This window comes from Giraffa tippelskirchi, chromosome 12, assembly GCF_054371585.1.
Source record: "Giraffa tippelskirchi isolate mGirTip1 chromosome 12, T2T-mGirTip1v1.2.pri, whole genome shotgun sequence".
NCBI classification, from domain to species: Eukaryota; Metazoa; Chordata; class Mammalia; order Artiodactyla; family Giraffidae; genus Giraffa; species Giraffa tippelskirchi.
This window is the reverse complement of record NC_137286.1, coordinates 56754209-56762690: the sequence shown is the minus strand read 5'-3', so window position 1 is coordinate 56762690 and position 8482 is coordinate 56754209. Positions and strand designations below refer to the sequence as shown.

Below are 8482 nucleotides of genomic sequence, written 5' to 3'. Positions count from 1 at the left end.
GATAAAACTCACAGCATCATTTTCAAACAACTATTCATAACATTTGTTATTTTATTATTTTATCAATTCAAATTAGATTTTATTTTTAAGTTAATTTTCTTCCCATGTGGCTGAGATGTAACTGAATACAGCACTGTATAAGCTTTAGCTGCACAGCAGCATGGTTTGATTTGCACATATCACAGAATAATTACCACAATACGTTTAGGGACCATCCACATTCATTTTATTTTTTAACATCTCTGCCCTAAAGTATAGCGTCAAAAAATAACCTGTTAAACCACAGTCAAATATCCTAACTTATAACATAGCTTGAAAAGAATTAAATAATCTAGACTCAACTAGAAAGATCTCATTTGGGAACTGAAATTCAACGATCAATTTGTAATTAATACTACTGATAGGAAGAAGTCACTTATTAAGTGTCCAGATTTTTATAATCCTAAGTATGTATGTATGTAATGAGGTCATCAATGTAAATGGACAAATCTGGGAATGTTCATTCTGTGGTTGTTCATCAATCTTGGGTTATCATTTATCTGTTAGTTTGAGCTCAATGAAGAGCAACACAATCACCTTAACAATAACAGAAGAAAACCAAAGCTATTTTTTTTTCACTCTGTCTCACAAGGAAAACGAGGGGCACGACCATCCTCCTTTCCTATTTCTATCTATTGGAGGCCTTGCTAACTTCCTTGCTCCGGTATTTTCACCATCTTCCATGTACTTCCACAGGGCGACAGTCCTGGAAATGACCTGCCGAGGAGAGGAAGCAGTTTGGACCAGACTTGTCAGGCCCAGGAAGGGCACATGTAAAGCGACACTTCCAGTGTCCCGTCTCTCTCATCACCTGAAAAATAAGCTCAGTCTGAGAGACTTAAGATCTCACTTCACACTAAACCCTTTCCCTCTTTGCTGACCTATCAGTTAAAGTTTTATATAAAGACATTTTTAGAAAGTCGTGACCACAGCCCAAGGCCTCTGTTGGGCCCTTACAAGGAATAGCAACCCTGGAGACCATAGGCTGCCAGGCTCCTCTGTCCATGGGATTCTCTAGGCAAGAATACTGGAGCATGAAGTTGCCATGCTCCCCTCCAGGGGATCTTCCCAACCCAGGGATCAAACGCACATCTCTCACATCTCCTGCACTGGCAGACAGGTTCTTTAGCATTAGTGCTACCTGGGAAACCCAATGTACTGCTGGTCATTTTAATAAAACTCCTCAGGAAGTTTAGTTAAGAGGTATAATTTTTGCATCAGTTAAGAGCATGGTGAAAAAGTGTGCTTTAAATAAACACAAGATTTATCACTATTAAATTTTCAAAAATTTTAAAAGCTGTATAATGATGTGATTTGGTGTGGGTTGATATATTTTAATAACCACCTTCTCATTTCCAAATGAAGAACAATAAACAAAATATATTAAACATATAAATTTTAATCTTCTGCAGTAATCTGCTGAGTAAATTTGCGAATGTGGCTTAATCTCTTTGCTTTCATTGTTTCTGTTTCCAAGACTCATCACAGTTTGTGGAAGTTTCATGATAGGTTATAAAATAAGAACCTCTAGTAAAAACCTAGTAAAATTTCTAAATAATAAAGCAATGTCTCAAATAAACTGTCATTAATCCTTGAGATTTGTTGCTACTTAATAATTGTCTCAGATACTAAGACAATCTGGGAAAAACATTCAAACATGGTTTTTAAATGCATTATGACAATTGTGAACATTAATAACTGTAAACATATTCTCTGAGTTCGCAAAACAAAGTTATCTAGAATAACATGAGATCTAAATAAAGCTGAGGGAACTGTCCTGAGTTCACAGAAGCCAAGGAATTCAATAGCATTGATGACAATACAGCCACCAATAAAAATTGAAAACTGGCTTGGAACTAAGTACCATGTTCTAGTACCTCTGAAAAGGGAGCATTTCATTATTTTGCAGATGAAGAGACTGGTTTAGTGAGGCAAAGTACCTTCTCCAAGGTCATTTGACTAGCAAATTTAGGAAAAAGAGTTTGTTTTCCTTATTCCAAGCCCATGTTATCTGTCCATTTGTTCCATCCTCAAAAAATGTATCTTCTTTATCTAAAAACTAATCAGATACTTTATTTTTAAAAAGCAAATAAAATTTACGATCCAGGTTTTCCCTCTACTTAAACTTACTGATGTCCAGCAGTTCCTGAGAGTAGAAAGAATGGTGCATCACTGCTCTTTCCAATATACTGAGGAGGCAGTTCTGAATCCTGTTGAAGCCAGCAGACCCAGGGTTCCGACTGTCTGAAGATAAATGTTGGTTTTACTACTTACTAGCTGTGTCATGTTGGGCAACTTGTATAACCTGTGTTTGGACTACTGTTATCTGTATAAAGGAGGCCACAACAGTTCTGATCACAGCAAACACTCTCTTCCAACAGCACAAGAGACAACTCTACACATGGACATCACCAGATGATCAATACTGAAATCAGATTGATTATATTCTTTGCAGCTGAATGGAGAAGCTCTATACAGTCAGCAAAAATAAGACCTGGAGGTGACTGTGACTCAGATCATCAGCTCCTTATTGCAAAAATTCAGGCTTAATTTGAAGACAGTAGAGAAAACCACTAGACCAATCAGGTAATACCTAAATCAAATCCCTTATGATAATACAGTGGAGGTAACAAATAGATTCAAGGGATTAGATATGGTAGAGTGCCTGAAGAACTATGGACAGAGGTTTGTAACATTGTATAGGAGGCAGTGACCAAAACCATCTCAAAGAAAAAGAAATGCAAGAAGGCAAAGTGGTTGTATGAGGAGCTCTTACAAATAGATGAGGAAAGAAGCAAAAGGCAAAGGAGAAAGGGAAAGATACACCCAACTGAATGCAGAGTTCCAAAGAATAGCAAGGAGAGATAAGAAAGCTTTCTTAAGTGAATAGTGCAAAGAAATAGAGGAAAACAATAAAATGGGAATAACTAGAGATCTCTTCAAGAAAATTGGCAATACCAAGTGAACATTTCATGCAAAGATGGGCACAAGAAAGGACAGAAATGACAAAGACCTTAGAGACGCAGAAGAGATTAAGAAGAGGTGGCAAGAATACACAGAAGAACTATACAAAAAGGTCTTAATGACCCAGATAACCACAATGGTGTGATCACTCGCCTAGAGCTGACATACTAGAGTGTGAAGTCAAGTGGGCTTTAGGAAGCATTACTACAAACAAACCTAGCAGAGGTGATGGAATAGCAGCTGAGCTATTTAAAATCCTAAAAGATGATGTTGTTAAAGTGCTGCATTTAAATATGCTAGCAAATTTGGAAAACTTAGCAATGGTCACAGGACTGGAAAAGGTCAGTTTTCAATCCAATCCCAAAGAAAGGCAATGCCAAAGAAAGTTCAAACTACCGTTCAGTTGTGTTCATTTCACATGCTAGCAAGGTAATGCTCAAAATCCTTCAAGCTAAACTCCAACAGTATATGAAGTGAGAACTTCTAGATGTACAGGCTGGATTTAGAGAAGGCAGAAGAACCAGAGATCAAATTGCCAACATCCATTGCATCACAGAGAAAGCAAGGGAATTCCAGAAAAACATCTACTTCTGCTTCATTGACTAAACTAAAGCCTTTAACTGTGTGATCGCAACAAACTGGAAAATTCTTAAAGAGATGGGAATACAAGACCACCTTACCTGCCTCCTGGAACATGCAACAATGCACTGGTTCAAAATTGGGAAATGAGTACATCAAGGCTGTATATTGTCACCTGCTTATTTAACTTATATGTGGAGTAAGTGTTAGCCACTCAGTCGTGCCCAACTCTTTGCGACCCCATGGACTGCAGCCCACCAGGCTCTGTCCATGGGATTTTCCAGGCAAGGATGCAGGAGTGGTTTGCCATTTCCCTCTCCAGTATGTGGAGCACATCATGAGAAGTTTCAGGCTGGATGACTCACAAGCTAGAATCAGGACTGCCAGGAGAAATATCAACAGCATCAGAATTGCAGATGATACCACTCTAATGGCAGACAGTGAAGAGAAACTAAAGAGCCTCTTGATGATGGTGAAAGAGGACAGTGACAAATCTGGCTTAAAACTCAACATTAAAAAACTAAGACTACGGTATCCAGTCCCATCACTTCATAGCAAATAGATGGGGAAAAAATGGAAACAGAGGCAGATTTTATTTTCTTGGGCTCCAAAGTCACTGCAGATGGTGACTGCAGCCACCAAATTAGGGCACTTGCTCCCTGGGACAAAAGCTATGACAAACCTAGACAGCATATTAAAAAGAAGAGTCATCACTTTATAAAGATGTGTATAAATCAAAGCCATTGTTTCTCCAGTGGTCATGTACCAATGTGAGAGTTGGACCATAAAGAAGACTGAGTGCCAAAGAACTGATGCTTTCAAATTGTGGTGCTGGAGAGTCCTTTGGAAAGCAAGGTGCTAAAACCAGTCAATCCTAAAGGAGATCAGTCCTGAATATTCATTGGAAGGGCTGTGCTGAAGCTGAAGCTCCAACACTTTGGCCACCTGATGCAAACGGCCAACTCATTGGAAAAGACGCTGATGCTTGGAAAGACTGAGGACAGGAGGAGAAGTGGCTAACAGGATGAGATTGCTGGATGACATCTCTGACTCAGTGGACATGAGTTTGAGCAAACTCCGGGAGATTGTGAAGGACAGGGGAGGCTGGCGTGCTGCAGTCCATGGGGTCCCAAAGAGTCAGAGCTGACTTAATGATTGAGCAACAACAACAATAGCTCCTACTCTGTAGGATCATTATGCAGATTGGATGAGATAAACTCACACACTCACACAGTAAGTACTCAGTAAATGTCAGTAAAATTATACGGCTATCAGCAGTTAAAAACACAGGGAGACATACATCGGCAAAGAAGCTACCCACCTAAATGTCTTCATCTCATTCTTTACTTTCCAAACATTCACGCTTTTGTCCATAAATATATATCGTTTAGGTTTTTCCTTTCTTGATGTATGATCCTGGTGACTTTTCCAGGGCAGTGGAAATAGTTTTGGGGGATAGTTTTGACTATCATCAATGGGTTATGTGAGACAGGGAGTGTCAATTGCCCTTAAAGGCATCTAGGCATTACCTGCCATAGCATCTGAACCAGCGCATCTGATGGCATCCTATTATTTTGTTTCTATTACCAGGTAAGCCAATTATTTGAGGGAAATTCACTCACCTGATTTTCACTAGCACTGCTTCACCAACCAGAACATGTGTTATTTTTCATGAAATGATCACCCTGCTCCAAAATACAAACACATTAAAGATGCTTAATTATGTATCATGGTCTTGTTTAGTTGTTAAAGGAACAGGACACAATAGGAATTTGTGAAGCTAAACTACTAAATAGCAGGAAACTTTTTTTGTACAGGTAAATTGAAATTTAAAAATAAGTGATGATGAAAATGTAAACACAATCATATTAGGAAACTTTTATGAAAGAACAAGAATTTTGCATGTATCTGGCACATTCTCAGCTAAATTGACCTAACATATTTCCAGAAATACGTCCATTAAAAATGTGCCCTTTGGAGGAGAGGGAGGGAGTACAGATTCCAGAGTAATAAATACTGGGAGAAAATCAGAATATTGGCTTCCAGCTGGCATAGCCGAGGTGGTCATAATTGAGAAAAATAAAACTGGAGTTAGGCAGCCATTCAGTAGAGTCAAGCTGCTACTCTCCCACCACAAGACCAGGATGCCTCAAATTCAACTTTCATCAATTTGTTACCACTGTGGCCTCTAGACTGATATAAAAGAACCTTCCTCCTATTAATCATATTTTCTTTATGCATGTCAGTTGGCTTTCTAGACTTCAGTAAACATCTTATTTTTTTTTTCTTTGCTGATTCAGAATTTTAAAGACTATTTTATGTGCCTCTTCACTAAAAGTCTATAGCTCATCAGGCTCCTCTTTCCATGGGATTTCCCAGGCAAGAAGACTGACGTGGGTTGCCATTTCTTTCTTTAGGATATCTCCGTGATCCAGGGATCGAACCCACGTTTCCTGTATTGGCAGGTGGATTCTTTCTCACAGAGCCACCAGGCACGCAAAGAACTGGACGTGACTAAACGACTAAGCAACAACAACACTAAAAGTCTATTAGGTTGACAAAGTAAAACACTTGAGGCAAAAATCAATCCAGTTGCTTCATGCTTAGTACTAAGACATGCATACTCACTAATTCTACAATAATCTGACAAAAGAGACTGAATTTGAAGTAGGTGTTCATAAAGAGGGATTCTCCAGTGGCTCAGTGATAAAGAATCTGCCTGTAATGCAGAAGTCACAGGACAACTGGGTTCGATTTCTGGGTCTGGAAGATCCCCCTGGAAGAGGGCATGGAAATCCACTCCAATATTCTAGTCTGGAGAATTCCATGAACAGAGGAGCCTGGCGGGCTATAGTCCATAGAGTCGCAAAGAGTCGGAAACCACTGAAGCAACAGCATGAATGCACGCATTCATAAAGAAAAATCTTTCAAACATCCTAATTTTAAAATAATTCTGATTTTCAGACTGCTACTCACCTTCCCGGGGACAAGGGCCTCTGTGGGATTCCTTGTTTAACCACGCCATCTGTCATCAGGATTTTAAAAAGAAGACTGTTTGGGATCTTTATTTGCTTTTCTGACTCACTTAATGCATGTACGTTTATTTTAGACACAAGAATACAAGTTAAATTTTATCCTGCCCTGTGCTATTTTAAAATCAAGCATCTGTCTGGCTGAAAAAGGCTATGGTACTATTTTGTTTTGTAACGGAGAAGGTGCTGAACTTCATGATGAAGGAATTAAGTTCTCATGGGGTAGTTGGCTGGTGCTGTCTTTCAGGGACATCATCATCCCGAGCTTCATTTCCCACCAGAATTGCTCTTCACCAAATGAAGTCAGGGGAGCTCAAAAAGCCAGTGTTCTAGAAACAAAGACTCCAATCTGCGAAGCAGAGCACAATCGCATTGTTGTCAGAAACTCTGAATTGGATCTGCTCACTAAACTCCCTCTGTAATTTTGTCAGCCGCATCTGCAGCTCTGTCTGTATGACTGTGTTTTGACCATTCAGGCACCATGTGTCCTGTTACTCCTTTATTTCTTTTCTTCCCCCTTCTTGTCTTTAACCGTTCTGTTTTTCTTTTCTTTTCCATGTCTTTTCTTCTACTGGCAGCTGCTTCCCCTGACCTCTTACATCTAAAACGGCTGGGCTGTGTAGTTTCAGCCCACATCATGGGGTTCCTGCAGAAATTGTCTTGTTTACCATCTCAGAGAAACATTGTCTTGTCAATAGATCACACAACATGGCCATGATGATGCTAGAAGCTTCCTCCATATACTGACCATCTTCCTTTCATGGATGAAAGGTGTCTGAGGCAGTATTTTTCCCCTACAATATTGAGTAATATAAGTTCTATTCACATCTCAACTGCCTACATTTTACTTCCAGAAACACCCTGCTCCATTTTGAAACTTCGTTCATTCACGTGTTGGGGCTACAGTTCACTTTGCAAAGGGAATGGTCGGCCTTTATGGGTCTTCTGAAAGGAACCACGGTCTCCTCGTCGCTGTCTCCTGTTGCAATGGGAGGCTTTGGAAAGCAAGAGAATTCTCCACAGCTTTGTGTTTTTAGGAAACAGATTTCTCACCATCCAGGGCTGGGCAGAGCAAGCCTCATGCTGCCTGATAAGGCTGAGTTGTGGCCACTTCTCCAGAGGAGACAGAACACTGTTTTCACTGTAACAAGATAAGGTGGCCAGGCTCTATCTCCTGAAACACGCTTTATTTTTGTTGCCGCTGCCCTCTCGCCTCCTGTCGCCTCCCCCTGGTCTGCTCTGGGTGCCCCTCTGAGAAGTGCCTGTGCTTTGTGACTGCACTCCTCTCTGTGAGTCAGAGCTGCCCTAATGCCGCAGCCACAGAGAGGGAGTGAGGGGCCACGGCAGCAGCGAGGCCATTTCCTGCCCCGCTCAGTCAGTGAGGCGGCCTGATGGGAGCGGCATATCATTCCATTCCAGCCGGAGCCGTCTTCCAGAAAGAGAGACATTCTGTTAATTTTACTGAAGGCAAATATTGATTTTCTTAACATAGCCCTGCATTTTTTTTTTTGATACAGTGATTTTATTTTACTGTGTGAGCCTTCACTGAAACCATTCCCTGAAGCCATAATATTAAATACAAGGCAGCAGGCAGATGTATATTTTTATGCTTAAATTTTCAGCAGATCAAAGGCATGATTTTTATCAGTCTTTCTCCTCGACTAATATCATTTTAGTTTTTAAAAACGGAGAAAGTTTCCTTAATCATTATCTTTTATGGTTAAGAATAACCATATGGTTAAGGATAAACATTATCGTTTAACCATATCCTTAACCATATGGTTAAGGATAGTCATTATCTTTTATGGTTAAGGCAGATTGCTAAGAATTTTTGAGTAGACAAAAGGTCTAATAAAATGTAGCATTCA

At 39.9% G+C, this 8482-nt stretch overlaps 1 long non-coding RNA gene across 1 annotated transcript; it reads right to left on the bottom strand.

The window, feature by feature from the left end:
- Positions 1-203: 203 nt before the first annotated feature.
- Positions 204-7841, bottom strand: LOC145528391 (uncharacterized). Its single transcript, XR_014070372.1, has 4 exons — positions 6559-7841; positions 5205-5267; positions 2170-2283; positions 204-850 (listed from the first exon to the last, which is right to left on the bottom strand). It is a non-coding gene; the product is annotated as an uncharacterized LOC145528391 (long non-coding RNA).
- Between the last annotated feature and the right edge of the window lie 641 nt (positions 7842-8482).